General features: G+C 31.5%; 1 protein-coding gene across 1 annotated transcript in view; it reads right to left on the bottom strand.

Moving 5' to 3' along the window:
• Positions 1–27,704, bottom strand: part of LOC108903923 (G protein-coupled receptor kinase 1) — a 365,345-nt gene that overhangs the window by 165,374 nt on the left and 172,267 nt on the right. The gene's annotated exons all lie outside the window — the stretch shown is intronic.

Below are 27,704 nucleotides of genomic sequence, written 5' to 3'. Positions count from 1 at the left end.
CTGTATTTCACACCGTCTCGGAAAAATTATTTATATTTTTGTGAATGTTATTTTATACATAAACAGCTAAGGAACATTAATTCTTAAAATTGTTTCTTAAATTTGTAATGTTTTGGGTACACGTTTATTTAAGAAAAAATACATTCTATTCAAACATACTCATACTTTTATTTTAACGTTACCCTATCTTTCCTAAAAAAGTTCCAAATTTTTATTCCAAAGAACTATTTTATTTAATTTAGGAAAGTTATAGTCTCATATCAAATAAAACCATTTATTTATATTTAAAAAACAATAATTTTCTTTCAAACATATATTTTGTTTTGTTAGAACAAATGTAATGTTATATTAATTTTATAGTATATTTAAAATAAAATTACAAATGTTTTCTATAAACCAATGAAAAATTTGAGTCAACAATATGTACTATATTATTTCAATACATAAATATTTTAAAGAAATAATATTTTTTGTTCAAATACATGTTTGCATTGCGGATATGGGAAGATATTATTTGTTCAGTTTAAATTTTACTGCATTGAATTAAACAATTATTTTTATGTGTGTATAGATTAAAAAATATCTAAATAGCGTATGTTAATCTGTTATGCAAGTGTCAAGTGTAAGAAGTACGATGATGTATTAACAGTTGTGATTGTGCATCATGTCGTATTTTACAAACAGTGAATACGTTGACATGATTTATTTATTTATTTATTGAAATAAAATACCCAACGGGCAGAGACCAATTACAGAATAAGTTACAATTTATAATTAAGTCAAAATTAAAAGAAAAAACATGTAGGTAGATGAAAAAAAAATGAAATGTAAGGTCAACAGTACAACAGCTTAAAAGTGAAGCAAACAATGAGAAAAAAATGTAGAACAAATAGTGCAAACAACAAAACAAAAAATTAAAAAGCATGTAAGAAAATATGCATGATGTTAGCTTATGGTAAATCCATGGGACCCTTACATCATAACGTATGTTCACGTCAGTTCACTTTGGAGAATTTTAAAAGAATAGCAGTTTTACCGGATACAAAAAGTTCTGTTTTGCCAACCTCAGGATTATCATTACCATCAGCATTTTCGTAACTGGATATTGCGAAGATTTTCAGTGAATTTCGGTTTGAACGTGTCCCTGAGCGCCCGATTTCGTTGCGTGGGGATGAAGAATGGCCTCCTCGACTACCAGAACTGTCACCTTGTCACTACTTATTATGAGAATACGTAAAATTTAAATTTTACGTAGCCCTTTCCGAAACCATAAAGCGCGAATTTGAAAGGACTATCGTACTTGAAAGGAGTATGGATGATTTTGCCACTCGTCTACAAAAATGCCTCAACAAAAATTGACGGTGACATGTATTCTTCAATGGCAATGCAATATATAATGTATAAAAACAATCAATTTTAAAATTCGTTCAATAATAAGCTTGTGTCATTCTTTTCAAAAACACTATACCTCTCTGCCGAACCTTTTACATATTTTTAAGAGTTACACTTTTGGAAATGTAAACATTTTCACACCAATAGTTTTTCTTAACTTTTATGTGCTGTATTTAAACTCAAGTTTCTAACGAACAATTCCCATAAACTGTTTTTGAAGAAAATACAGTTTTAGCAATTTTCTTTATTGTGTGGTAGGCTTGCTGCTTCCTTAGAAATGCCTTTGGCATTAAGAAGCACTAATTAAATTTTCAGAAGACTTAGTGGCGTTGAAATTCTGAAACATTTAATGATTCTAATGCTCCATGCATAACTCCAACACTTGTTGACATATTGCCAAGTCAACTTAGTTAATTTTTTACTTCTAATTAGATAAATAAGAGACTCGCTTTCATAAATCTACGTGAAAAATACTCAGAAATATTCCAAGAAACGTGATATTTTTTCTAATTTAAACATCTGGGTTTGAAATAATTTGTTCCATCACCTGGCGAAGTTACCAGATACAAAACATGAACCACTCGGCATATTTTTTTCAAGATTTTTCCGTTTCTGTTTAGAGTACGAAGTCAAGCACACAAACATATTTACAATTCAAATATTTACGGGTGCACATCCGTTCGAATTTCGTAAATGGACGCTGCATAACTCCCCCGCTTTAACTTCGCCCGGAGAAACTCCCCTTTTACATTAATTATTGAAACTACATCCGTTCGCTTGAGCCGGTATCGATTTTAAAATTGGAGGGCAAGAGACAGTTCCCTTCCAGGTACGTTCCCTGACAGACCCGCATGAATATTGCATGAGGATACGCAAACGTAAAACCCCTCCGATTCAATCTAGTTCTGTTTTCAATGCCAATTCGACGTTAATATTAAGAGCGCCATTCCCACGAAAAAATATTTTTTAAGTACAGGAAAAGATTTTGAACATTAACTTAAAGCTCGGCGAAAAATGATGCCTGGTTATTTTCAAGTACGCCGGATAACGACGATTAAAATGCAGCCTGACAAACTTTCATAAGTGAATCTACCTTTCTTCTTCAGAAAATAGGTGTTACTTTATTTGATTGTTGTGTAATTTACGTAAAGATAGAATTTCAGAAGGAAATGTATTTATTTTCCTTAATTTTATATGCTGAAATTCCATATACACCGATATTTTTAATAATCCAAAGAACGGATTTAATGTTTTCGGACATACCATTAGCATAAACAAAAAACTTATGGAAACTACACTATTAAGAGGTATATCGGGTTTACTCAAATGCACAGATAGATGTACTTGAAATTTATATAGCGAATTACCCAGTGCTCCGTCTGTGCGTCATATTTTTTTGAATTTTTTTTTGAATCTAGATTTTGAGATATTGTTGTTGAAAGTTGTTCATTTTAACATGGGTTTATATGGCGAGAATGGACGGTGCGCCTCTTTTTTTGGCCATAACTGAGAAAAAAATGTAGAAATTGTGAAATAAAACTTTTCCATAGATAGTACACAGTATTATCTTATTTTTTATGTAAAACTAATGTAAGTTTTGAACATAGTACAGCTGTATTAATTAGAAACAGAAACCAATAATTGGATTTCTGTCTTACTTGAGGATTAATGTGGCAACGTTGCAATCAGCTGACAGCAAGGAGGGAATACATTTGAAAGACTTGATAAAAACGAAATTGATTTATACATGTTTCCTAAATCCCATGTGCATTGTACATTGTTATCAACAATAAATTATCCACAACAGATGATTTTTTGTAATGTTTTTAAAAAACTAGATTAATTAAAAAAGACTAGGAAGCTGTGATATATTTATTGGAATAAAAAATACAGCTGATAAATCCTTTTAATATATTTAATAGTTTATAAAAACATCGTAATCATTACCCAGCAATATTTAGGGTTACATAAAGTTTTCTTTACTTGATTAATATAATTAGTATCTAATACTTGAGATAAAAGCATTTGTGTGAATAACAAAGGAACAAATATTTCTCAGCAAACTTTATATCTAAAAAATTAGTTATAGTTGCAAAACTTTTGTAACATTAATAAAATAGAGATTAAAAACACGAACAGTGAGTAATAATGTAATTTCCATCACAGAACCTTCAAAATTGCATCCAACATTTTCTTTGACTTGGACGAGAGATGGGCGCGAGTGTCATTTCATTTCTTTAGAACTAAATTAACATAATTCTCGTTGTTTTACCAGTTCACATGATTTACGGATTTTAAATAAAGGATACAAATCTTCGCGAGGATAATACGACACAATACATTTTTGAACGCGTACCCATCTACTGCTAGTCAATTATTAGCGTTGTTGCCACATCTACATAGTATTTATACGTTCATTAAATATAATTTAAAACCACTTAATATGATATTTTTATATTGTTAATTAGTCAATATGTATGCTATGTGCATTTGAGTAGATTTCTTTGCTATATAGATAATGTTTATCGCAAATAATTTCAATAGAATTTAATTTTTTCAAATTGGCAGCGGGCTTTAGTCCCATAAGAAAAGCATATGACCCCCACTGCGCTCCTCACTTCCCTCGGACCCCGATATACCTCCTTAAACTGCTATCTTAGCTGGTTGTTGACTTGGTTCGCAACGATAACGACAAAACGAAAGCCGAAGCCGGCGCAGCGAAATTACATATTTAATCGTTGGTTTTCCAATACAACGTCATCTGCTCCGGCGTATTTTCATAAAAGCCCGAGCTAACGAGTCCTCACGGGCCGAACGAGACCGCAGTTGGGGATCATTAATTTTAAGCCGTTATGAAAAAACTTCGGGAGTTTACGAATAAAAAGATTGCCGAGCAGACGCTAAAAAATGCCGGTTAAGGCGAAAACTCGGGAAAACTTTCAGCGAAATTAGCATGGGAGGTTATTGACATACCGAAAGCGACGACCCACGCCCTAGAAAACGAAGTTTTTTTAATGTGCACTCAGAAAACTCCTTTAAGCAATATTACCACTACGTTGTGTGTGCAGTTTTTGTAAAACTTTTTTTTAACAAATGGAATATTAAAAAACACAACGCTGTGTAAACCTGGTGAAATCCTTGGTATCTTATACATCATTCTTCGTCTATTAGCCACACATTGTGAATATAAGTATATAGGGTGATTGAGTTATGTCACATATTTTAAGGGAAGATAGGCAAAAACGAGTAGAATACGAAAATGCGATTAAAAAAAATTAAAATGCATATTTACGTAAAAAAAAGTATTTTCAAACATTATTTAAACCCCTTTTCAGACCGCTCCCACCGTGTTATTCGGTCATTAACCTAGCTTTTACTGCATTTTTAATCCGTAGTGAACCTATTAATGAATAAGATATTTTTTTACACGTTTAAATATTAACAAGTATTATTTATTTGTAACAACAAATGTAAAGGGTGTTTGAAAAAGTTGGTACAAAATTTAAGGGGGTGAAAATAGAGCCAAAAATTGTAAAAAAAGTTATATACATGGCCCTCCAAAGGGGTCTTATCATTTGGATATTTCTTAAAATAACTTTCTTTCTGATTAAGATAACGGAATAAAAATTGTAGGTAATAATCATACCATAAGAGTCTTTAACTACCATAAGTTTCATCAAAATCGGTTATAATAAGGATAGTTTTGTAACTACTCTTAACAGAAATTTTTGAATTTTTTTTATTCCAACTTGTAACTATTGTATACGCCTCAACTCGATTGGATGTATGCGCTTATCAGAGTTGCCTGTTGATCCCCTCTCAAATCAACTGTAATAAATCAACGGAGTGGGAGAGAAATAAAAACTATTTGCTACTTTTTTTGAAACACTGCGTTTAGTTTGTGAATCTCAGTGACAATGACTTCTGACATTGACTATCCACGTACTACCAATCCACCTGATATGATATGACAACAGGGCGCTAAGCGGACAAAAGCTTGTTTTATTGGTTTATAAGGTGGTTTTAACACGATAAGTAATTTTGCGACGTTTTCCATGAATACTATGAAAAAAATGAATAAACAAAATTCGATTGGACAACAATGCATGCCATACCTTGAGCCGACAGCTATTATGTCTGGCTCGATTATTTCAGGTTATACCAGCCGGTCCAGCGGCGGGGTATGAAATTTATGAAAAGGTTAAAAAAATAGTTTTCAGGGCGAAATACGAGAGAACATAATTTGTGTTTGTAAAGCTTAGCGATAACCTACGTATAATTATGATCCAAAATCAAATTTACACACTAATATATTATTGATTATTTCATTCTGATTCTTCTTTTTACTAATAAACTTATAATAATAAGATTGTGTGAAATTAGGCAAGGTACTGACAAATGTGATGGGATAAATTAAAGGCCTATTTAATTCAATATAAACAATTATTTTCCTTTTCTACTTGTTAAAAAATTTGCTAGCTGTTACTTAAAATTTTGCACAAATTTCTAAAACTACCTTTAATAATATTTTTAAACATTGGACAATGACGAAAAAATATATTTACATTTTTATGCAACAATTATCGAAATTTGTACAAAATTCATTTTGGGTAACTTCTAGTTTGTGAGAGAAAATACAACGTCAATCCGGGGTAAAAAAAATTATATACATATTTATAAATCTTTGTAAACGTAATTTTATATAAAATATATTCCAATATTTATACAGCCTGTAAATAATCCACGTTTAATTTCAATTCTCGCAACTCGACGTTAAATATATTAATTTAAATTGTGACGTTTAATTATTTCGCGTTACGTTCATAATTTGCGCCAATTAAGCTACACATTTTGCCCCGTACGTGTTACAGAATTGGGCTCTTTTCATCCAGCTTTAATTTAATTATACAGTGTTATCGTTTTGTCAGAAATTATTATTATAAACAGTAATTCGTTTATCTGGTAATTAATTTCGGTCTTTATTAGTACAGAGGTTAAAAATGTCAATTACAATAATTATTTATTGTGTTTTAAGTAGCATTTTATCAGTTCGAGCGTTTAATATTCTTAAGTGGACAAAAGGCAATTAAAACACGAATGCAATACAACGTTTTATCCATAATCACATCACAATCATATTTGTGGAGTCAGAATTATTGGAATTTAATAAAAAAATATTCGCACGACTTGATATTTCTTACTAGTACTCAATGAAACGTGGTAGGTTTTGTTATACCTACTGTTTGCTATGGTACGTTGTTTAAATATTATCAATTATTTAATAAACAGTTCTATATGAATTTGGTAAAAATGCAAGAAAGTAATTATGTTCCTGTGGCTGTTTTTGAAGAAGCTCAAGAAGCAATTTTCCATTTATTGCCAGCGAAATCCAGGGAACATTACGAAAAAGTGTTCGCCGAATTTAACGAATGGAGGAAAAAATGGAGAGTAATGACAATAAATAAAGAAGTCATGCTATCGTATTTTTTAAATTTGAAGAAAAAAATATGCAATTTCATCTACCTATGTGGTCGAAGTATTCGATGTTAAAGGCTATCATACAGGTCTACAAAAATATAGATATTGGAAAATATAACAAGCTTTCTGCTTATTTGAAGAGTGAATTGAAAGGATACAAAGCAAAAAAAAAGCTGAATTATTGAAGAATTTTTGACTGGGGCTTCCGATAAAGAATATTTAATGATTAAGGTAAGATCTCTTTACCTCTTACATGTTCTTAGGTTAGGTATACAGGGTGTTTCTTAATAACGTGCTAATATTTAAGGAAGTTATTCTTGGGCCAATTTTAAGAAAAAAACTCCATATGAACATATGTCCTAAAAGTCTTAACTTTTGAACTACAGGGTGTTAAAGTTTTATGAAAAAACATTTTTGTATGATAACTTACCCTATTACCCTAGATATTTTTCAAATTTGCTACATGCCTTCTATTCATCGAGATGCATTTTCTGATGTACAAACAATTTTATTTTTTTGCCAGTGGCGTCTGTACAGTTTTTGTATTGAATATTTTTGAAGAAAAATATGTTACGCTGGGTATTTTCTTTTACCATTCCAAAATGTATGTAGATTACTGTTATTTCTTAATTTCAACGTTTAAAAGTTATTATCTTAAATAAATTATTGCTCAAAGTTTCATAAATCTTTTTTTTACTCGTAAGTGGCCCAATAAGATGCAAATGAATGAATTTTATTTTTTTATGCGAAAACCGTACGTAAAACGAAAAAAATTCAAGACACCACATTTGCTCAGAAAGGAGTGAGGATTTCAAAAATGATTTTTACTTTAAGAAAAAGCAGTGGCGTAACATATTTTTCTTCAAAAATATTCAATACAAAACCTGTACAGACGCCACTGGCAAAAATAATAAAATTGTTTGTACATCAGAAAGTGCATCTCGATGAATAGAAGGCGTGTACCAAATTTGAAAAAATATCTAGGGCAATACCAAAGTTATCCTAAAAAAATGTTTTTTCATAAAACTTTCAAAAGTTAAGACATTTAGGACATATGTTCATATGAAGTTTTTTTCTTAAAATGGACCCAAGAATAACCTCCTTAAATATTAGCACGTTATTAAGAAACACCCTGTATAGTGAGTGAACTTTGTATTATTTTAGGTTGCACTAATAATGGGGGTGTATCTGGTGACTGTGGATGCTGCGAATTGACAAATTTAGTGACGTACAGGATGTTGGCAATTACCTACTCGTTTCAATACCTGATACCAAGACGGGCATTTCAAGAAAATTTACAATTATAGAACATGGATTTTGCGTGAACGCTGTTGAAATATGCAGAAAATATATTTCTTTGCGCCCAATTTGCCTAACACAAGACAGATTCTTTTTAAGATACATCAATCAATTATGTACTTCTCGGATTGTTGGAATCAACACATTGGTGAAGGTACCCTCAATAGTTGCTTCATTCCTGAATATCGCAAATTCAGAAGCATATACTGGCCATTGTATGAGGCGCATTTCAACAACTTTATTGGCCAATAATGGTGCTGATCTTACAACCATCAAACGGCATGGTGGATGGAAGAGCTCCTCTGTAGCAGAAAGTTATTTTGAGGAGTCTATATCTGACAAACTTGATAATGCAAGGAAAATCTAAGGAAAATATAGCTGTTCCTTACAAGAAGGGACATCCGCAACTTGTGCAAATTATTCACAAACTTCGGCAGATGTTATGCGTTCCGAAAATGATGGCAACAATGGCACAAGGGTTGTTATTAACGGAAAGGAAGTTAAATGTGATAAAACAAACAACGAAATGTCTATTACTATAAATGTAAATGTTACTGTTAATAAGTAAATAAATTAAATTTGATTTATTATAGGTTTATTATTTTTTCATTATTCTACTAGTGAAATAAAGATACTTTATTTCACTAGTGGATAAAGTCTCACATTTGACGGTTCATATGTGTGGATAAAAATCCGATTATAAGGTGATTGTGGATAAAAGAAGTTTATTATTCGCGAATTTGTAAACTAAATAGTATGAAAATCCTAAAAACGTATTAAAATTTTAAAACATGCAAACAATATTATAAACAAACTACTGTTTCACGAATGTATAAAAACCATAAAAAATAAACAAATACATTATTGTCACGAGCATGTAACTACGTTCACAACTATTCAGGCATGTTAAATGTGTTAAACTGTGCCTTACACCTCAAGCTGAAGCTGCTGTTTTTTGAAGATAAAAAATCAATTTCCTGTATCATCCAAATTTTATGCCCGAACAAAAAATTTTAGTCAAAAATTTTAGTGAAAAGTTCTAAAGTAAGAATTTCATTTAACATTTAACCTCACTTTATTTCACTCCACGTGTTCGACATTGTTAGTCAACTTCTGTTTCTTTCTCTTGTTATTTACCAGTAATTGATGTTATATTTAATGTTGTATATTGTTACGTCGAACTTATTAAGATTTTCAACGTTTCCTAAATATTTTTTGGTATCTAAAATTTAACGAATAGCTCCGATGATGACTATCTATGTAGTCGAAAGAGCTCAGCTAATAATTTAATTAAAAATTTTATACACACTTTAACATACAAATTTCTTTGGCTTTTCTTTAAACATATCATCCATCGGCCCAAATTTAAAGAGAATTTTTATCAAACTACGCCTAGTTCGTTACGGAATGAATGTTCAGGCGCACTTCACAAAAAAAACCAAGTCCTCTTTAGACTAAACGGCACAGAGAGCGAGCTCCACCAGCTACCGGGTATTTTCCCTTTGATCCCGTCCGATCTCATTGTGCAACTAATCGGTCTACGGCGTAATTGGCTTATCTCCCGAACCGTACGTACGATTTAACACATAAAAAAAAGACAATGACGAAACCGACTGTGAGCGGTAGGCCTGTGTGTCGGTTCGGAACATACCTATGCCGCACCGGAAACGAACGGAATAGGCGACATTTTAATCATACTTCAATATCAGTACCGAGAAAATAATATCATAAGGCAAAGGTAGTAGGAATAAGGTATTAGTATTAATTGTTGAATGGTGGGAATTAAGGTCAAAACTCAAAGAAAACACAGTAATTTATTCTTCGTCGACGTTTCGTCGCCTTTTTTGTGACATCTTCAGGACACTACAAATAGGTAATACATTTTTAAATTACATATGTTTATGATTATTTCAAAGCTCAATTTTTAAATTAATTTTAGAGTCATGTGAGGAAACCAGCAAATTTCACCTACGTTTCCAACCCACGCCAAAAAGTCACCTGTAGAGCAAGAAAGAACTTCAAAACCACTAAAACCAGTAGTACATGTACGTGAAGTATATCAAATCTATCTTTCAAGCCATCCAGACAATGACGGCTGAGAATCAAGATTTTTCACCGATCTTTTGAATTCTGAAGCCGTAGCAGAAAAAATCGCAATTTCGAATTTCCTTGGAAATCAGTTGAAATTGATAGTCATAGTTAAAAGCTTAATCACGCCCAACGGACGGATCAAGATCACCCCAGGAAAAGCAGAAAGCTTTTCGTTCTAAGAACATCCGATATTGGAAAAGCCGCAGTGTGAATTTGGCGGAGCCATCAAAACCTGCGATTGTACGTCGACTTTGGCCATCCGCAGATCACTAAGCAAGACGAGACGCCTAATCAGGATGCTTTGTATAACATTCAGCAGATTCTTTTCAAATTCAAGTATTTCTGGCAACATAGTGCACTTACTACAAAAATACATAAAAATTCTAAAGCTTTAAAAGCTTGAAGTGGCTTTTATTAACTAGAAAATGTATCATAACATTTTTACTTTGAGGTTTTTTAAGAAACTAATACTAAATCTTACGGAAAGATCCTCTTGTTTTAAATCTGTATTTTTTTCGACCATGTTTTCCGTTCAAATTCCAGTACATTATTATTTTTAATTTTCATAATTTTTTTAAATATAATCGATTAGTAAAAGATTATTTGGCAGATTTTAATTCTTCTAATCATATGCACCACAATTTTCTTTCAATCCTACTTCGTTTAACACTATAAACATAAACTGTATTAATTTTAACCATTTTTAATGAGATTAAAAATTCTCAAAAACAGTTGTTATCCTTTTCTTAAGATTTAAGTCTAATGACTTCTAGATTTAAGTTATTAGCTATATTTTTCTTGAAAAACTACAAATAGAAACGACAATTTTTTAGTTAATTAAGTCTTCAATATTTTATGATTCCTAAGTGAAGTTTACTACTTATTATGAAAAGTAAAGAAACTGAAAAAATTCGTTAAATGAGGAAATAGCAAGAAACAATTGTGAGGTTATGTAATTCGCTAGAAGTGTAGTCGAGTCACTGGTTCCAAAAATGTTTTTTCATATCATTGTGGTAAATCAGTAGGTATTAAATATGACATTTGACAAGTTTTTGTTTGATTTCATCTACAAACACACTACCACCGTCTTTATTGCCCTCAAAACACAAACAAAATTATAACTAAAACAGAGAATTTGCAAACAACACCAAAACGAATTACGACAGAATATGAAACTGACAAAATTCACTTATATCGTCCTTGTATTTCCAACTATTTCCTGGGCCATAATGGTGGAGGTCGAGCGTAATAAATTATTAAATAAAGGAAGCCACGCAAATTTACTACAGTTTCCAATACCGCTGCTGAAGCGGTTACCGTAAATCCAGACAGTTCGACCTTAAACGCAGCTACGGTTTCCTAACTTCGTGGAAATTTCGAGGAAGATAGGATCGGCGTGAAGTTAGCTGTTGCAATATTAAACAGATAGATCGCCACTTGACAGGTTTATTGTTCAGAATTCGCCGTAATTTCGCCGCACGACCAGAGAAACTACTCCGCGTACATTGAAATTTAGAGCATGCAGCATCCACCTTGCTGTATCTCTAAACTTTCCAAACAGGTACACACGCCAGTGCATTTAGCTGAAACTTTGAAACAGCATTTGTATTTCTACAATTACTTACATCGTTTGATAAAACGTAAAAAAGGAAAACAATTAAATTTTCTTTTCTGTTCTGTTGCAAGCAGAATGTCAAACGAATAAACAAAATGACACAAATAATAATTATTATTATAGCAACCATCATTTTTATTTATCAGGCTACTTTGATTGAAATATGAAATACATTTTTTTAAAATGCTAAAACTTCCACGGAAGCCTTGTCTCAACACTAAGCTTTATCGGGTAAGTGGTGTCATTTACATTTATATAAGTATTTTGTCCTCTACATAGCCTTACTCTTTGGTAATAGTACTATGTTGCGACATATTTTCTGTAAACATATTAATATTTTCATTCGTTATCTGATTACGGTCCTGTTAAACTCCTCGCCGCACTAAGCCTATTTATTAGTGTGTAATCCAACCGTTAAAAATTTGTTTACTATGCAAAATACGAAAACATAATGTAAAATGTTTTCTTAAAAAGGCAAAAAAGAAAAAAAGATTTATAATATTCTGATCTTAAGTTGGCCACACACGATAAGACTTATGCCATGCATTTAAAGTGAAAAACAGAGCGAATGTTCGTGAAACCCCTTACGTTTTGCGTATACAACAAAAGCTCCTTCTACCAATACACCGCAGTGCTAAGGTATAAAATACGTAATCTATATTCCCGTGCCACCAGAAATACCTATGAATTTCAATTTATACTAAACACTCCAATACCCTGCTTCAACTCGATCCATAAAGCGGTCCGCCCCGAGAGATCGCGCTACGACAAAAACGATTCCGAGTTTCCCGTTCATAAGCTTTTTTGCGTCGCGCTGCGCTTCATCAAGATCGGGTTTATTCTCCCTTTCGTTCGTTTTCTACTCTTTTGTTTAGGTGGCGTATCCGAAAATGAAACAGATTTCGAAGCCCGAAGCGGAACCATTTGTCGGTGGTGTATTATATCACGATTTCGGCGGCGTTTTTATCACCCCTTCTACATTCGGAAATTGTGATTATATTAAAAGTTAAAAGTAAAGTTTCATTAGAATCGAATTAAAATTTTAAATTTATTCGTGGTCCAATCCAATCGAAGGCTCTAATTCATTAAGGATTCAATTTTATTAATGGAATCTAATCCGATAAAGGGTTATCGACTAACTCAATTCGAATCCAATCAAGTATTTTAATTCTATTACATAAAAAATACAAATGGAAAGTAAAAGAATCCAATTAAAATTCTATTATGAATCAATTTAAGTTTCATTAAGGAACCACTCATTCGGAGTTCTCATCTGAATTTAATTTATTCGGGAAATTTAATCCAAGCTAGCAAAATTTTAATTGTGTTCATAAGAAAATAAAAAAAAATAGTTTACTTCATTATAAACTCAAAATGGTTTCTAATGGAGTCCAATCCAACTCGAATTCCATTGAAAATACAAAAGAAGAATCCAATTAAAATCCAATTACAAATCAAATTAAATTTGACTAAAAATCGAATCAAGATATCTCATGAAAACAAATTCAACTGAGAAATTGAATAATTAAATAATGAATAATTCAATAAGAATCCGTTAAAATCCAACGTAGAATCCAATTAAAATCCTATTAAAAATTAAATTTTTAAAGAAATCTAATCTTACTGATTCATTTAAGATTTCATTATTAAAATTATAATTAAGATCTAATTATTCTCTTTTAAATCCAATTAAGTTTTATTAAGAATCCAATTCAGATTAGAATCGGATTCTTAATGGGATTAAATTCAATCCGTAGATATACATCACAGGAAGATTAATTAAGAATTTAAGTGGCTTCTTAATGGAATCTAATCTAAGAAAAAAAAATAGATCCATTAAAGTTCCGAACTAATTTCTAATGGAGTCCAATTCAATTAAAATTCCGTTAAAAATCCAATTAATATTACAAATGCCATTAAGACTTTAATTTAGAATCCAATTCAATTCCATAAAAAATACAATTGAAGAGAAGAGTCCAAATGAAAATCTATTATGAATCCAATTCTTAATGGAATCAAATCCAATTTAGAAATTCAATTTCCCATTAAGAATCGAATTAAGATGTGGCTTGAATTCCACGAATAATTCTCTTCAACAGAGATAGATTCAATATTTATTATTCCATGTATAATCCACTTTAGTTTCATTAAAATCCCATTAAAAATTGAATTTTTGTAGGAATTTAAAAATAATATTAGATTCTATTAGTAAGATTATCATTAGATTAAAAATATACAAAAGAAAGGAAAACTATCGAATTATTCTATTATGAATCTAATTAAGTTTCATTAAGAATACAATCAACTAGATTCCTAATGAGATCAAATTGAATCGGTGGATATACTATACTAAAATAAATTAAGATTTCAGCTAGCATCTTAATGAATCTAATCCACAATCAACGAATCTAGACTAATTCTTAACAGATCCAATTAAAGCTACAAACTAATTTTAATGGAGCCAATTAAGATTCCAGTAATAATTCAATTAATTAAGATTCCGTTGAGTGAAGAAACAAATTAAAATTCTATTATGAATCTAATTAAGTTAAATTATGAATCAGAATATGTTTCCAAATTGATACATAAAAGGGGCTAATTCAATTAAGATTCTGTTAAAAATCCAATTAGGATTCTACTACAAATCCAAGCACGTTGTAATAAAATCTAATTCATATTTCATTGAGAATTCAATTAAGATGCTAATACAATTCCATAAATCTATTAAAATTTCACCAGCAGTCCAATTAATTAGGTTCTTAAAAGAATGCACTTCAATCGAGATATCCATTAAAATCCAATTGGCTTCAAGAATAGTATGCATGCAACACGAAATATAATTATTAACACTTTAAATACTATAGCTGGGGTTGAGAGACATTACTGGCGAACGCTATCATCGATCCTTTAGTTCCTTTGTATAAAAATGACGATAATTCAACACAATTTTGGTGCGTCGTCAAACACCCATTCGTCATCCGCGTATCCCTGCCGTCCCCGTCATATCTTAAGGCTCCCTTTTATCGATCAGGCTCCACCGCAGTCCGAAGGAGCTCGGCGAAATCCCTGGCCTTCCCCACTTCGCATCCGGCACGGGTGCATTTCGTATTCAAGGGCGAAAATAGGGATTTATATTGGAGGTTGGCAGAGCGCTGGATATATATCTGGCGCTCGGCTCCAGGCCATTGGGCCGAAAACGTCGGCTCATCTTCGGGACAATATAAGCAATTATGATGGGAAATCGGCCGGAGCAATTAATGTTGTACGGGAGCCATCCGGCCGATGCGGGGGAACGGGGGAAACGGGGTGGGCGGCCGCTTTTTAGATGAGAAGTAATGAAAAAGTTAACTGGTGCTTTACAACTGAAGTATTTACTTAACGTTAAATCATTAAAATAATGAACCGCTCGACTTATAGTGTCCCTCACGGCTCTATATTGAGCCCGATATTGTTTTTGCTTTTTGTAAACGATTTTGCCGAAATGATTAATCATGCACATTTAAAAATGTATTCTAATGACACGTCTCGCTTCATTTTCACATAAGTTAAAAGAATCTAAGTGTAATGCTCCTAAATATACAGGGTGTTCAAAAAGTTTGGAACCCCCCCCCTCTATCTCAGAAACTACTGCTCAAACAAAAAAATGATTAGAACAAAAGTTGCAGGGTTTTGAGTGAGCAATCCAACGGTGACCTTGACTATGACCTTGAAGGTCATTTAGAGGTCAAGTTGAAAATTTTAAATAGAACCGTAAGTATACTTTTGACTAGGGTTAAAAATGAGCAATCAAACGGTGACCTTGACTGTAATTTGGAGGTCGTTTAGGCCGAGGTCATAACAATATCGTCATCCGATAGCTATAAGAATTTTTGCCGTTAAATTTTTTTGTACGAGCATTTTTAAACTTAAGTTCTTTGCTTACGTTTGACGTTACAGTTACAATTAGGTCATGGTCAAAGACATGGTATAGGTTATTTTTTAATTTTACGCTCACTCAATTTCCGCAGTCAAGAATATCGGGTCATTTATTAAAAATCGACTTGACCTGCAAACGACCTTGAAGGTCATAGTCAAGGTCATATCCGAACGTAAACATTACAATTTTTTCCATTTCCGGGGTCAAAAATATACGGTTCCATTTAATATTTTCAATTTGACCTCTAAATGACCTTCAAGGTCATGGTTAAGGTCACCGTTGGATTGCTCACTCAATACCCTGCAACTTTTGTCACAATAATTTTTTTTGTTTGAGAAGTATTTTCTGAGATAGAGGGGGGGTTCCAAACTTTTTGAACACAGGGTATATCAAAATTTCTACGCTAATTATTTTTCAGATTTCTGACTTGTTACCTTCTATTATTATATATATTTCCAACTAAAAATTCCCGAAAATAGTTTTTGTAGAAATAACAGTTCACTGAGCGGTAAGTATACTTACTAAATTAAAAAAATCATAGTTTTAAAACGGCTAATTCTTCAAACAAAGCGGAAGATATATTTTTTCTTAGAAATACCAGTGAGACAACTGAAAACGTTCTGCATAAGGACGTACTGTCTCTGCAATGTTTTGTTAGTATTCACCGTAGATTAAGAGCATATCTATCTATATAAATTCATTATTGTCATTGTGCCAACTTGTTAAATTACTAGCAACAATATTAAGTTTAATTTTCAAATACCATTGACACGCTCATATAACTTCTAATACGAAAATATATGTTAAATGAAAATATACAGGGTGGACCATTAGTATGAGAAAGTAAAATAACTCCCTTGTTATTCGTAACACAGAAAAAAAGTTTATATAAAAGTTGTACAGAATAAAGAAACAAAATTAATTTGATACATACAGGGCCATGAGTGAAAACGGGACACGTCAAATATTACATTTTTTAAATAGAACACCCTGTATATTTTTAAACATATGGATTTCCCAGAAAATTTTATATGGCAATATAAACAGTTTATGATTTTGTGCGGTATTGCCAAGTTATGCAAAAATTCTTCGAATTTTGAAAAAACATGACCTCGAAGAAGTTGTATCAACTTTCAGCTACTAACACTTGGAACAAAATAATTAGACAGAGTTGTAGGCCAATGTTAGACAAAGGCTCCTATATTAGCTAATATCGATATTTTATACTGGGCATTTTTTATAATACGATCATTTTTAGAAAGTTTAATCTCGATTTTCTAAAATTTTTCATATTCTTAGCCTGTTTTGAATCAACACATTGGTGAAGGTACCCTCAATAGTTATTTCATTCCTGAATATCGCAAATCCAGAAGCATATACTGGCCTTTGTATGAGGCGCACTTCAACAACTTTATTGGCCAATAAAGGTGCTGATCTTACAACCATCAAACGGCATGGTGGATGGAAGAGCTCATCTGTAGCAGAAAGTTGCGTTGAGGAGTCTATATCTAACAAACTTGATATTGCAAGGAAAATCCAAGGAAAATATAGCTATTCCTTACAAGAAGAGACTACCGTAACTTATGCAAATTCTTCACAAACTTCGGCAGATGTTATGCGTTCCGAAAATGATGGCAACAATGCTACAAGGGTTATTATTAACGGAAAGGAAGTTAAATGTGATAAAACAAAAAATGAAATGTCTATTACTATAAATGTAAATGTTAATGTTAATAAGTAAATAAATTAAATTTGATTTATTATAGGTTTATTATTTTTTCATTACTCTACTAGTGAAATAAAGTTACTTTATTCCACTAGTGGATAAAGTATCACTTTAGACGGTTCATGTGTGTGGATAAAAGTCCGATTATAAGGCGATTGTAGATAAAAGTTGTTGATTATTTCAAGAGTATTTTTTTTTATACATAACATTTTATTCAGAACGTCAGTTATGAAAACGACGCTATACTTTGTTTCTTACAATCGATATCTTTAGATGAAAAGTTGGACGTCGCCGAGCAGAGAAAAATAAAAAACTGGGGGATATAAATCTACGATATAAAAGTCTCTGTCAGTGAATTTATCGCATAGCGGAGACACAGTAAATATACAGCTGGAAAAGTAGGTCGAGGCGTACGAATTTCGATTCGTCGGCCACCCCTGGAGGTAGTATTTACCTTCCTGATACCTTGTTGTTAGTACGCTTTTCATTTACAGAGAAAGAAACGTAAAACTACAAAGTAAAAAACTGTTGACCTCTGTTATACCGACCAAGTGTCGTTGTGTCGCCGTATCAGGCTTACTGTAACAAATTATCGACGTTGTAAATACCACACGTTTAAAAATAAACAGTTTTAAAAAGTGATCTTTCTAAAAAAAGAACTGGTCATATTTAAAGAGAGACGCTACGAAATAAAACTGACCGTAATTAATTTATTTATAAAGAAGTAAATAACACAGATGGGAAACATTTTTTAGCTGGAATTTCTCAATGAAAAAACACATTTATGAATGATTTAAAACACATGTTTATCAAATGTTTCTTTAAATAATCTCGAGAGCTATTAAATTCAGTCAGTTTGTTTCAGAAGGATGCATTACTTTTTCCTTACATCCTCACTCACGAGAATAAAACACTTTCTGACTGGATAGCCACTTTCTTTCCAACAATTAATTAGTAATAGTAATAATAATCAACTGACTCACACACGCACAAACGTCAATAAAATGCACAGCCAACGTCTCTCAGCAAAAAGCTGGGTTGTTCACCGACACGCCATCACCAGCCCGACAAGGCAGGCATTAGGGTGCCGCTAGATACGTATCGAATAAACTGATCGATGCGAAGCTTCAGATCAGCAAATACTTCTGATCTCTATTAATCACATATTAAATCACAAAAAAATCAATAAGACATAATACATGACACATTATAATTACAAATTAACTGTAAACAGCAAATAAAGAAAATAACCAAGATAACAAAAATAATGAGAGCAATATTAAAATGAATAATTTTAATTAGTAGTTGAAACATTATAACTGAATACTAGAAGACACATTCATTTACGTAGAACATAGGCAACGGAAACTTTTATTCTAAGAAGTTTAGACATTTTTTAGATAAATCAACTGATGAATAAAAAGTCTTGGTAAATAAAGAAAGACAGCGTTTCATGATTAAATTATTTTTTAAATGTTACATATTTAACAAACGTTAATTTTTAATCTTTTTAATGTTTTTCTCAAATATTCCATTATGTAAAATAATTATTTACTTTGTACACGTGTCAAGCGCATCATTGTTTCCCGCAATTTTATGGAAAATACCTAACAATTTTCTCAATAATCCCATTATTAATAATTCCAAGTTATTACTATAATTTTCCTTAGATTGCCCCACGGTTAGCAGCGAATTATTCTCACGAATGTAGTTAACAATTTCGTGATTATAATGAATCGGTTAATACGACTATACCTGCTATTATAATGTTAGAATGATTAGTATAATAAATAATAAATGAGATATTCCCGTTCGTGACCGCTTTCACTTTTACGTCGATATTTCTCTATCAACATAAAAAAGAACACGAGCACTATTTAATATTTCAATACATTTTTATTTGTAACAGATAACTATGATTCAATTTTGTACGTGTACATACATATAAAAGGCGATTAAAACCAATATATACGTAAATATCGACCTTTTTATCAAGTTTTTTTTATTATCCTGTGTACGCTTTCAGTTCAGCACAAAACATTTCTATACTAAGTACTCATATCGCAGCATTTGCTCGTTTTCCCACACTTTGGTCCAAAATGCTTTCGAGATGCTATTAACCACGTATGTTGTAGGTACTTCATCAATCACTTCAGCAAATACATTTTTCAACAATTGTTACCCTATTTTTCTAAAAAAAATATCTGCTAATGAACAATGACTATTTTTTGTACGCATATACCATTACATGGGATAGAAATATTCTACACTGCATATTTTGGAAAATTACAACTGTCGTCAGTATACAATCACAAGCAAATTACAATATTAAAATTACAAAAACATGTATTTTTATACTGATAGTTAATTTTCAATTTAAGGTGAATCATGATTTATGTGTGTAGTGTATGTAAAAAAATATTCTGCAAAAGGGACACAGCTTTGGCCTGTGTAAAATTACAAGGAAATTACATTTTTCTGTAAAATTTATTTGCTAACGAATATTGAATCACTGGTGATGAGAACAATCTGTAAAAGTATATTTCATAAAACTTGCACAGTATCAATGTAAAATTACAAAAGCAAGTAGGTATATAGTCAACTTTCAAATTAATGTAAACCGTGAATTATAAAATTTGTGTACGTATTCTGTAAAATTACACTCCAGGGAGTCACAGCTGTGGTAATTATTAAAATTACAAAGAAATTACATTATTCGAATAATAAAGGCACGTACCTATTATGAAATGTGTTTATGTAGAAAATTATTCTGTAAAATTATACTTGGGAAAATTACAACTGTCGTTAATGTAAAATTACAAGGAAATTACATTATTCGAAATATAAAAACACGTACCTATTATGAAATGTGTTTATGTAGAAAATTATTCTGTAAAATTACACCTCGGAAAATTACAACTGTCGTCAGTGTAAAATTACAAGGAAATTACATTATTCGAAATATAAAAACACGTACCTATTATGAAATGTGTTTATGTAGAAAATTATTCTGTAAAATTACACTTCGGAAAATTACAACTGTCGTCAATGTATAAATTACTAGAAAATTACATTATTCGAATTATAAAAACACGTACCTATTATGAAATGTGTTTATGTAGAAAATTGATCTGTAAAATTACACTTCGGGAAATTACAACTGCGGTCAATGTAAAATTTCATTACCTACTCTATTAAATTTATCTGCTAACGGGTACTGACTATTTTTGTTCGTGTAAGCCGTTACAAGAAACAGTAAAATTACAATAGTTAAACAGTTACATGTAATTTCAGAGGAAATGTAAATTCCCAGTTACTTTGCAAAGTGCTTATAAAAACGTTCTGTAGAAATATACGAGTATTTTAAAGAATTACAATGGACAGTGTAACATTACAAGCAAATTACATAATGAAAATTACAAAATATTACTCATATACAGATTGCCAATATTCAATTTATGTAAATATGTATAAAAATATTATGTAAAATTGCACCTCAGAGAATCACAGTTGTGGTCAGAGCAAAATTACAAGGAAATTACATTAAATTACAAAAAATGAGATCTCTATAACATAAACGTAAAATTACATCAAGTACATACTAGTTTTACCTAATTTTTGGAAAAAAAATCAAATCTACTTGCAAAATCTATGAGAAACTTTGTACCCTCTGTCTTCAGGGTACATATCAATACATTAAGATCACTGTCCACAGCTTTCAATATTGATTTAATTTTGACAGATGGAGGATTTTGGTACTGTAACTGCGGTAGTCAATTTATCCTATTAGTACCGATTCTATTTTGTTAGTAACAGTTATCGTATTGGGATTAGACTCGTTTGAAACAATCAGACTCAAAAAATGAAATGAAATATCGTTCTAGACCCCGTAAACTCGGCTTCAGCCTACATGGTCGTACGTCTATAATGTAAATACGGGATAGTAATTACACATCATACTTTGTTTTAAACAAATACGAGCCTTATCTGCAATTTACAGGCAAGTACGTCATTAGGCACCTACGTACCGCAATCTGAGATAATTATTGCAATAACAAAAAAATTATAAACATCGGACGGCTATTTTCGCTTTCGATACTTACCTTGAGGCGTCCCAAAATAAACGCGTGGGTATTTTTGAACAAAGAACGGTCAGTGTGAAGACATTTTTACTATTCCCGATATAAATATTCATATTATAAGTGTGAATTTACTAGGATACTACTATTTTAAAAAGACCTACCTGCCCTCGAAGTTTCCTGCATAAAATTCGGACCACCCTGTATATAATTTGATACTATTCTACGTGAGATTCGAAAATTTATGCTGCCATTCCCGAATTTTCTTCTATTTTTACTTTACGCCGTACAAACTGAATATAAACAGATCCTTTCTCTGTAAACGATAATATTTATCGACATGTGGCACAAACGCAATTAGTACAGTATGAAATAGAGACTTTTTTTTATAATGACTCATTTTAAACTACAGTGGGTGTGGTGCGCATGTATTAATTACGTATTAAAAAATAACAGATTACACGATAGCTATTAAACCATTAACTAAATGAATGTTTTCAAAGCGTTACAAAAAAAAAACAGCGCGTGTTAAAACCCCACGGAAAAAAAATGGCAAACGCAAATAACATACAATTAATTCTTGGAATACATTCACTATTTGCTCTTATTCCCAGTACGGGAAAACCTAGTCTAAACGAAAATGTGGCAATATAAAAATTAATAACAGGCAAGGAATTTATGTTTGAAATAGATATCTGATAGTAAACTTGCTGCTAATGAATGATCTCAAGTATTTCAGCACTAAACAAGAAATATTTACTGAAGAAACTCAACAAATAAGTGGAAAAATCAGTCTACTTACGATCAATTTTTTAAAAAATATTGATTCCATGCCACAACGATTTGGTGAAATTTAACATGAAAAATAGTCACAGTTCCTAGATTAAGATTTTTGTTACGAATCTAGTCTACAGAATAGTTATTTACCGCCCCTTCCTCAGTCCCCACTTCATGCCCTTGACTTCTAGATATTCAATTAGAAGAAAAATAATAAAATATTAAGGACTTACCATTAACTAAAGCAACAGTGATTTGCATTCAACGACTCACCTGAAAGAAAAAAGACATAATATTTAGGTAGGTCGTCATGGATAGTTGCTGATAAATAACAAATTCTCTGATTTTAATTTTGACTAGAGTACAGAACGCGGTCGAGTTTGTCAGAAAATATTAATTGGGGTTATTTCTGTCAAATTGTAAAGAAATATTAGATATTCAAGCCTTACAATTAAAATAAAGAAAATGTACTCAAGAAGTTTTCTAAAGAATTTTTTTACAAGGGCCCGTTATCAAATTATTGTTAATAAATACAATACTTCATACAAGTTGACATTAAAAAGATATAAAAAAAAACATGCATATTTGATATACAGGGTGCCTCTAAAGGGTCTCCACCAGATATAGTCCGACTCAAAATAAGTCGATACAATTAAGCTTGCCTCAGTCCAAAAATTGATAATAACGGAGCTACAGGGTGTTCAAGTTGAAAAAAATTAATAACATTTTCTTTTATTTATATATATGGGGCATTTCACGCCAAATCGACCACTTTTAAACTGTGATCCCTCTCGATTTGGCTGAAACTTTTTTTATTGTTTTCTACCTCATTGAAAGCCTCTGAGAATTTTTTCACTCAACTCAAAAAAAGATGAATTTTTGAAAAAAATAGCTTTTTTTAAATAACCAAACTTCAAAAATTATCGCGACGTTTTTTTTAAATTTTTGTTTTTAATTGTATTTTTGAAAAAATAGATCAAAATTAGCTGGACCTAACCTAACTTTTTTTTTTCAATTTTCGAAAAAAAAAGAAAATTTCTCGATTACCATTTTTGAAAAAAAATGTTTCTTATAAAAAACTGAAATTTTTATAAATCCTCAAATTTTTTTATTGATTGAAAAAAAAATTTTTTTTTCGAATGTAGCTTATTTCACATACCATTTTGAAAATTTTTGAAAATGTATATAGAATTGCAAAATTGAAAAAAAATTCGATTTTTTTTGAAAACGTTAAGAAAGAAATAATTTTTTCGTATTTTTTTTTCGAAAAATACATCCAAAAACAAAGAAAATGTAAAATAGTTGTTATTTTGTCCATTTTTGGACGAACAGTGGGCTTTAAAAAAAGATATGCAACGCATTTGCACTCGAATAAATCATTTTGAAGCTATCCTCTTTTGACATCGAAATTGTCATCAATCGCTGCATAGAATAAATTTTTTCAATTTTGGGATTCTATATACATTTTCAAAAATTTTCAAAATGATGGTATGTGAAATAAGCTAAATTTGAAAAGGTGGTAATCGAGAAACTTTTTTTTTGAAAATTGAAAGAAACAGTAGGGTACATTTAAAAACTAAAATTTTTAAAAAGGGATGGTTATTTAAAAAACAACAATTTTTTTTCAAAAATTTATGTTTTCGAGTTCGATTTGACGTTGAATGCCTCATATATTTTAATTATATAATACTTTATAATTATTTTCTAACATCTTTCGACTACCTCGAGCTAATTTCCTGAAAATTCGTATCTGAGGGTTTTTTGGAGTGAATATTTCGAATTTATTGACGATTTCGTTTTTAAAATTGAAATTGCACTGTTTTCGTTAAAGGCATATTTCTTGCTAATAAACGATTGCTCCTAATTTCGTTTATTAGTGGGGTTGGAAATAACTTTTAAACAATTTTTTTTATTCATTTACAAATTTAAATGGCTTTTTGTTGCAAACGGCTGGCTTTAGAGATATTAGCAATCGCAAGGTATACTTTTTTAAGCACAAAAGTTGGGGGAAAATATTTTTTTAGTCCAAAATGAAATACACGGTGGGACAAAAAAATTTTGGCAGATTAAGTGCGGCCTAATGGTCGCTTGCGGCGCCCTCTAGACGTAACAACGAAATAAATCGTTGATAAGTTCGATTATATCATTCCAAGAAAACCCTAAACAACGAAATGATTGATATAAAGATTATTCATGGGCTCTTATTTCACTTTATTTAGCTTCCTCAATTAGTTTAATATGAAAATTTATGAAAAGTGCATCGCGTTCATTATTTCTCAATCATTATGAATTCTAAACGAAATGTTTTATTTATCTTTTATCAATATGTGTACGTCGGTTTTACACATAATTGACGCATGGAAATAATGTGGCATAAAGCAGTTGTCGGACGTAATTTTGTCTATGCCGTTATTTACCGCAGGTATACCTACATAATGACGTCATTAACAGTAATTAATTGCTGTTAAACGATCCCTATTTCACCAGGAGGTTAACTTAATTTGTGTCGATTTGAAGCCGTAACGTTGGCAACACCGCCGGATATTTTTTCCACTCGAGTAACTTTCATTTTCGCTTGAAAATTATTTTTAAATAACGTCGCGCAAGACATCTTTCTTAACAACTGGAAAATTAAAAAAAAAACAAAGATAAATTTTAATTGTGCAAATTAACTGTAATAGTATAATAAGTTTTAAGGTCAGTAATTGTTCTTTACTGGTTGAGGATATGTACAAAACTAGAAAAACACGTTTTTTGCACGCTCAAATATTGAATAAATTTTATTAAAGCTACAAAACTTAATATTTTAAAAATATATAAAAAGAAATAAGTCGTACATGAACAAGTTTTCGCTTTGGTTGTGACATCTGCTGTCATTAGACATTTCTCCAAGATAATATTTTTGCCACAGCTTAAGCTTCTTTTAAGTTATGATTCATAATCATAATCCTGGCGAATTAGACCAAACTCACACCTGTTTCAAAAATCGGACCTAAATCGAATTTTATAGGCTTAAAATTAAGTAAAAAATACACAGAATAAAAGCCTAAATTTGTGTATTTGTAAAGATCGAGCGTTATATTGTTTATAACAACAGAAAAAAATTGCTCTTTTTTCAGTTTTTCGCTTATATCTCCGAAAATAAGCCTCTAATCAAGAGATATACTTCTTGATTTTGTTCCTGAGGAAATTTGCTACAAGGATAGGCTTTTGCGAAAGCTCGCAATTTTTTTTTTACAATGCAAAATTAGCGATGAAATAATATGTGCAAAATATTTAAAATTAAATAAAAAAAAACAAATTTGACTGAAATTGGATGAAACTTCAGAAAAAGATAACTGTTGGGATGCTCAACAAATACCCGCAATCCAGACCCCCAATTTCAAAATGGCGCCCTATTGCAAAATCATAAAGTCGAAGACGCGAGCGCGTATATCTTCTGCCCAAGTCAAGATATCGAAATTCGGTTAAAAATGGTCGAAAGATAATTACATTATCTCGCGTCTGCGTAAGTTTCAGATTTTTAAGTTGCAAAATAAAAAGTAATTAAAAAAAACTAAAGAAAAAGCGGTAACTAGGCTCCTTATCTCGGCGATTTTTTAATATACCGATTTCAAACCAATTGCATCAAAGTGCTTAAGAAAACATGAAGTTAAAAAAAAGCGTCTCGATCCGACCAACAGGAGACGAGATAATTTTCTTTTGTAATAAGTAATATGACGCTCGCCCTCTACAAATACACAAATTTAGGCTTTTATTCTGTGTATTTTTTACTTAATTTTAAGCCCATAAAATTAGTAGTGGTGAAAATATCACCGAAAAGGTATAGTCTTACAAAAGTCAGTTAAACATGTATAAAAACGCCTGGCAATAAAATTTAATGAGTTTCATAGGCGTCCCTAAAAAAGTTTTCTGCTAAAGGTAAAAAATTCTAATAATTTGTACATAATGTGTAGAAAATTTCTATTATATGTTCATTTGGCCAACAACATATTTCAATTATTTATGTCCTTAAACAGTTTTATTACCTATATTGATGGTCAATTTCGTTTTGTTCCGTTTCAAAAGGTCTCCACAATGCCATGTTGTAATAATATTAGTAAACAAAATATCTCTTTCGCAATTGTAATGTGAATGAAGGAGCCTATAATAAATCAAAATTACATGAATCACACCAAATTCCGCACTGCTGCATTGCACTGCTAGGCAATTTGTCAACCACTTGCCAACAACTGAGATTTATTGCCCAGTCGCTCAGTGCGGCTGTGTTATACGCCGTTTGCCCGCGCGCGCATTCTTCAACGGGCCGTATACATTTCTACCACTTTCACGTTTGAATAAATGATTCCCTAAAGTCTCCAGGAAGCTTATGAGCTCAATACTCTATGCTCAAGGCCCCAATATTTTTGCATAAAGTTGTAGATATTTCTAAATATGTTACGTTAACTGCTTTTCTTAAGAGGAAAAATAATATATCTATAATATGAAAATATATGACATTGAGGATAAAAGTACTTTTATAATAGTAAATATTCTCGACACTAGAGTGTATACAGGGTGATTCAGTCATAATGTCATTAATTTTAAGAGCAGATAGAGAAAAATGAGTATAATAGGCGTTTAAAATTGCTGGTTCTCTCTCTCTCTCTCTGAATTTGTTAAAATTATGAAAATTTACAACTCCATTCCTTGTAAAACAATTGCATGTATGGAGTGATGAGAATCCTAAAGAAAATGACATTACCTGATAGCCACAACAATCAACATCTTGTTTTCATCGCCCACTGAACTCAAAGTTTTAAATCCATGACACTGTTACGCAAACCGAAACATATACACCTGCAAATAATGCCATTATTTTTCTCCAGAATGGTTTCCTGTAGGCGATTTTCTCAAGGGACAATATTTTTTTGAAATAAAACGACCTTTTCAATGTTGCTGCCCGTTTTAAAAAAAATACGACCACTGTAAGAGTTTTGACCACTAAAACGGAGAGGTAACCGGAGAAAACTATAATAATAATAATAATAATATCTCTACTCCTCATTCTAATTACGAGAATTAGCCCAGAAGTCGAAGACTTGTGCGGGAGAGGAGGCGGCATATTATTATTACGCAGGCCGCATTTGCGCCCAGGAACGACTTATGTTGGTAAGCCCTAACCACCATTCAGTGCAGGAATGAGGGAAACCTGGAAAACCTCATTAATTAGGGGGGTGGTCAAATGCCAACCGGTGTCAATCTCTCACTTTGACCCAAGCCAACATTCTTCCACCCTACCATACCTGCACAGAGGGTGCCAATCCTCCGTACAAGCATAGCTAATCTACG

The sequence above is a fragment of the Anoplophora glabripennis genome, unplaced genomic scaffold (assembly GCF_000390285.2).
Source record: "Anoplophora glabripennis isolate ALB-LARVAE unplaced genomic scaffold, Agla_2.0 scaffold111, whole genome shotgun sequence".
Lineage (NCBI taxonomy): Eukaryota > Metazoa > Arthropoda > Insecta > Coleoptera > Cerambycidae > Anoplophora > Anoplophora glabripennis.
This window is presented reverse-complemented; position numbering and strand designations above follow the sequence as displayed.